This window comes from Pecten maximus, chromosome 16 (assembly GCF_902652985.1).
Source record: "Pecten maximus chromosome 16, xPecMax1.1, whole genome shotgun sequence".
Taxonomy (NCBI): Eukaryota; Metazoa; Mollusca; class Bivalvia; order Pectinida; family Pectinidae; genus Pecten; species Pecten maximus.
The window spans coordinates 21,242,816-21,249,252 of record NC_047030.1 but is presented as its reverse complement, the minus strand read 5'-3'; positions in this window follow the sequence as shown (position 1 = coordinate 21,249,252).

The window sequence follows — 6,437 nt, the reverse complement described above, 5'->3', positions numbered from 1 at the left end:
GGAAAATCTATATATGTCATGTCGTACTACAGGTAGGGGATGTCTATATATGTCATGTCGTACTACAGGTAAGGGCTGTATATATATGTCATGTCGTACTACAGGTAGGGGAAGTCTATATATGTCATGTCGTACAACAGGTAAGGGATGTCTATATATGTCATGTCGTACTGCAGGTAGGGGATGTCTATATCTGTCATGTCGTACTACAGGTAGGGAATGTCTATGTTTGTCATTTCGTACGACAGGTAGCGGATGTCTATGTATGTCATGTCGTACTACAGGTATGGATGTCTATATTTGTCATGTCGTACTACAGGTAAATGATGTCTATATATGTCATGTAGTACTACAAGTAGGGGATGTATATATGTCATGTCATACTACAGGTATGGATGTCTATATTTGTCATGTCTTACTACAGGTAGATGATGTCTATATATGCCATGTCGTACTACAGGTAGAGGGTGCCTACATTTGTCATGTCGTACTACAGGTAGGGGGTGTCTATATTTGTCATGCCGTACTACAGGTAGAGGATGTCTATATATGTCATGCCGTACTACAGGTAGGGGATGTCTATATTTGTCATGTCGTACTACAAGTAGGGGGATGTCTATATATGTCATGTCGTACTACAGGTAGGGAAGTATATATATGTCATGTCGTACTACAAGTAGGGGATGTCTATATTTGTCATATCGTACTACAGGTAGAGGATGTATATATTTGTCAGGTTGTACTACAGGTAGATGATGTCTATATTTGTCATATCGTACTACAGGTAGGGGATGTCTATATTTGTCATGTCGTACTACAGGTAGATGATGTCTATATTTGGCATGTCGTACTACAGGAAGATGATGACTATATTTGTCATGTCGTACTACAGGTAGATGTCTATAGTTGGCATGTCGTACTACAGGCAGATGATGTCTATATTTGGCATGTCGTACTACATGTCATTCAACGTGTCTTTAAGTTCGTGGATATTTGATGACATTTGCCTGTTAATTATCTTGTTAGCGTGTTGTTTAACCAGTGAACTGGCTACCAGGTGAATGACCATTGTTCTGTAAAAAAAAAAAATTGATATGCATATAAGTAAAAACGTAGATAATTTTACACGGTATTTGGCACTTTCATCGTAGTTCATTTAGGAACCCCAAAGTCCAAGCGTGTGCTAGTTTATCACATACTTTTATGGTATACGTTTCGTTTCTGTATAGCGATAGAGAATTTAAAACGGTAAAGGCAGTGGGGTATTTGTATTTGAACAAAAGATTTTTCTTTTTTCTTTTTCTTCTAGTTTTTTTGTATTTGAATCTTTTTTTAGATTGACGCCTTCAAGCAAATTTGTAAGTGTTGTATACGGAACATTCATCGACATATGTTGTAGTATCGGTCAGAAACACTCGAGCTATTATCAAATAAAACATTAATACCTAAGGTATTTAAACGTTAGTCAAGCAACAGTGGGGAATGTTTTAACTTAGTAAACATTCTCCCCAGCCCTTAACGATGACAAACTGTTTTCATAAATATTGAAATGAGATATTCGAGCCGCAGGAATATTAAATTTGGATTTTATGTTTTATAATTGCAGAGGAGCAAATATTGTGGGAAGTTATGACGCTCGGTGACCAACAATTTAATTTGATGATGAATACCCTAAATGACTATGCTGTGATAAATTTATTTCCCCCGGCAGAGATAAATGTTAGCCACTTAATTGCTTTCCGGAATTAGAAAGCTATCCTCTATCGCTGCTTAATGTATTACTACAATCTACGCAATGTCGTAAAAGTCCATCGCCTAATGAATGATACGCCTTCCGGAAATTATCGTATCAAATGCCTGTGTTTGATTTACATAAACATAAATACCAATTTGTATATCTCCCTTATACATGTATGTAATACGATAGGGATTTCAGAGATATAATTGTAATGTGGCTATCCTATACCATCGATATGTTTACTCTAATGAGATGTAGCACTCAAATGTATGAAATATAATTCATATGGAGTAATTATACCATATAGCGCATCCTTGTCCACGGTCCCTTGGTAATCAAACCCTTTGTTTTATTAACCCGGACACCACAGCCTCTCCTCTATGACGTGGATACCGGTAGACCTTTGACCCTTTCACGTTGGTGTAGGATCAGCATGTCAAATATGATTTCAACTGCTGTAATTTTTTTTTTTTAGATATACCTTCAAGAAACATCAGTCAATGATTGACCGGTTTCGTTATATAACATATTAAAACATCTGTGACGGGAATAGACGTCTATTGAAGCTCACCAATGCCATAAAATGATGTTACCGCCGAAGCAAATTACAATTTTCTGATTAAATTGAACAAAGTGCAAATTCAAGATGTGTCTGTATCCCGAATTCAACCTAACGCTGGATTCTAAAAATAATGTGAAATTACTTATACATAAAGACTGATATAAATCGTTGATGAGATATCATGCAAAAGACGTTCCCGTGTAAGATTTAGGCTCACCAATACAAGTATGCAGTACACATAAGCTGATGATGTGCTTAATGTCAATAAATTGACAGAATATGAATTGTATCTTTATCTCATAAAGAGCTTAATGAAAGAAAAGACAATTTTCAGCAAAACACTATTCAAATAATTTATCTCTTATAGAGCCATTGTTGAGATGCAAAACTGGCTTCGACCGGCGTACACATTTCAACAAGAGAAACGTTACATTTCGGTATTAACGTTGCCTCGCTTTCGATACGTATCCATGGTATCACGTCACTCTCTGAAATATAGTTTCAATACCGGGCTATTTATGGGAAAGTGTTTTACTGGTCAAGTTGGACACTTAAAAAAAAAACCAAACAAACAAATAAAAAAACAAAAACAATGAAAGTGGGCATGGACATCTGGAGGCAAAAAGTATTTTTGTGTGAAGTTAAATATTTTCCCGATATCATATTACGTGGGCGATGATCCATTTTTATATCAAAAGCACTACTATAAAGATTATTTTTTAAATGGAAGACTGAAAAAGGACAAGAATTTAAAACATTCTGTATTTATTCAAATGATTTGAAAAAAACTAATGGCCATTTCAATGGTATGAGTCGATGACAAACAGATCAATTGTTCTTTGTGATGTGATACAAATTTTTCTGAGGCGCTCTGTAGCTACGGTTTGGCTTTTGACGAGAAAAAGCGTGTTTTGTTGGAAGGGTTCATACACTATGTAGCGAGGGTTTGGTTTCTGACGAGATAGAGAATGTTTTGATGTATGGTTCATGACGCTATGTAGCGAGGGTTTGGCTTTAGACAAGATAGAGTTTGTTTTAATGTAGAGTCCAGACACACTGTAGCGAGGACTTTTGGTTTCTGAAGAGGTAGAAAGAACTTACTATTCGCTGTGCGGGAAGGTTGTGGTGAATTGGACTCTCTTTCGCGAGATATAGAGAGGTTAAGGATTTGTCTAAGTTTCGTGCGAGATATAGAGGGTTTGTCAATGTATTTGACTCACAAACATTTTATCGTTTCGGAGAGCGAAAAGTTCACTTATTACGATAACCCAGTCTGAGTGATACATAATTACATTTATCTTAAAAATCTCAATATCTAGTAATATCAAGCATTGACGTCTTGCATCAGGGACTTTAATATGAGCGTTGTTTTGTGACATGTTAATGTCTCTGAACAAACAATGCACTAGCATGTTTAGTCAATATTCAATTGAGTTTGGGTATTAGATAGCATGAACAGAACACATTTTACGAGATAACAGAAAATGTTAAAGCGGGTGGCCTATTTGTTTTAGCGCGTGGATGGACACATGTTAACTTCAGCACCCAATGACAAATCAAGCTAAAAGTGTAAATCTAGCTTTGGCTACAGTGTGGCGTATGGCATAGTTTTGACAATTGCCGAAGAAAGAATGTTGAGATGAAGGCAGTCAGTGCTTTTGAATTTGTGACCCAGCTCTCCGCGGTGCAGGGTTTGTGTGTTGTGTATATGATATTTATTATGTTTCGCTTCTTATCATTAAATTAACATCTTCTGATTCTGTTGTCCACAATGACGTTTCAAACACATGTCAAATGAACTTGAAAAGAAAATGTACGTATCCACTTGTCTACATTCGAGATAGGGAAATGGAGGGTTGTTCTCATTAGAATTTCGTGACAGGCGAGAACCTATGTCGGTAAAATGTTCTTAAGTTTATTACATAAGGAAATGATCAATGACAATTCGCTTGATTAAACAACATCAATGGATTTCGTTCGCGGTCTGTTGAGCATCACTTTCTCCATATTCACACTTGATCACTCCAATATCCTTCAGTGTGTTAGAGAGAATACATCGTTGAATGAAACCAGACATGAAACAAAAAAAACTGCAGTAAGATGTTGTTAACTGAGAACGATTGTAATGTAAAATATCAAATCACATCTAATTAGCTCCAACTACAAACACTCAATGTATTTTATCGTTTCGTCAATAGCGCATGGAGCAATCGTGAAGTACACACAGACAATGAACTACACCATTGGTAGACTCTATCGGGTAATGTCAAAACCTCTTATGTTTCTTTCTTTAAATCAATGTTTCATTCAATGAATTGAAAAAAATGCATGCAGAATTACGTAATCACTATATAATCCTATTACATCTGATGTCTTTAATTAAATTGACTGTAGTCAAAATGGAGACATGATGCTGGTGAGTCATTAAAATACTTAGAGTTACTTTGGTAACCATTGCATCTACATTGTATATATGTAGATATTACGTGTGTATGTTTGGTCTATTTACCCTGTTTCATTGTATCTGTACTTACGAAGGGGATAAACTATTAAGAAATTTAAGGACATCCTCATTATTCTAACCAGGCCTAATGTGTTGGTATGGGTGTACTAAAACAGCAGCTTATACTGCAACATTCTAGAATTGCCCCCAAGGACATACTCGCCGTAACGTCATTAAATGGCAATTAAGCTTCAAGTGCCGATATGGAGACTCGTCTAACAAAACACTTAACAGTTTCTTTTAAATCGAGCTGTTTGATAAAATCACAAACGTGCCTACACAAGACTTTGACTTCGAAGTTTCTACACACATGTTATGTGAATATACACTTGTTTCGGTTGAATACACCTTTGCTGTTAAGATGCATAATTGCAAATATCGTCATAACAACTATTTGTGATACTTTTTATGCGATTTCCTGAATATCTGAACTGATAGTTCCATGAGAAAATATTTAATATTTCTAATCGTAAAACATTTCCTTTTAATTTTTTATCAGACGCTGATTGATGAAACATCCGCTAACATGTTAATTCATTTAGCTTCGCATTGCAGTCTATGGCAGTGACTAAACATCGTATTTCACTCTCGTGTGAGTGTACTGTGACGTCGTGAAATATCAGCCAATCAGATTTGTTGGACACATGTCCTCCAGGTTGCGCGAGAGTGCATGTCGCTGTTCTGAATATTATGGAATAAGAAAGAAGAGAAGACAAACGCATATAATACTCTATTACCAACAATGCGACGAGGACTTCTGGGACAAGTCGTCCGCTATACCCATACCGTTGGCAGACGAGGCAGAGTATGCATGTCCATATCATGAATCACAAACCATGCATGTCACATCATATTAGGAATTACAAATCATGCAAGTCCATATTAAGAATTACAAATCATGCTTGTCTATATCAAGAATTACAAACCATGCATGTCAATATAAATAATTAGAAACCGTGCATGTCCATATTAAGAATTACAAATCGTGCATGTCCATATAAAGAATTACAAACCATTCATTTCCATATAAAGAATAACAAACCATTCATGTCCGTATTACGAATTACAAACCATGCATGTCCACATCAAATATTACAAATCATCCATGTCCATATTAAGAATTACAAATCATACATGTCCATATTACGAATTACAAACCATGCAGTCCATATAAAGAATTATAAACCATGCAGTCCATATAAAGAATTACAAACCATGCATGCCCATATCAAGAATTATAAACCATGCATGTCCATATCAAGAATTAAGAATACTTATTTAAAATGTGATTTATAAAACAAATGGATACTGAAATAAATGGACAATGGGAGTTACACAAATTAATCGATATACTCCTGTAATAGATTTATTGGTAAAGCGCTCCAACTTTGTTAATATTTTATAATATACCATTCCAAGCTGGCTAAGGCAGTACATCATTATCAACACCGTGTCGAGAACATACCGAGACTCTCCTTCACTCCGCAAGAGAAATCGTTTTGTCCATTCAGATGGTTAATTGGGTTTGATTCATCATAAATCTTATCCATAATGTCATGGGTTATATTATCAACACCAGTAGAAACCTTTTTTCTTGAAAATCAATTATCATTTAAATACTGATGGACATGAGC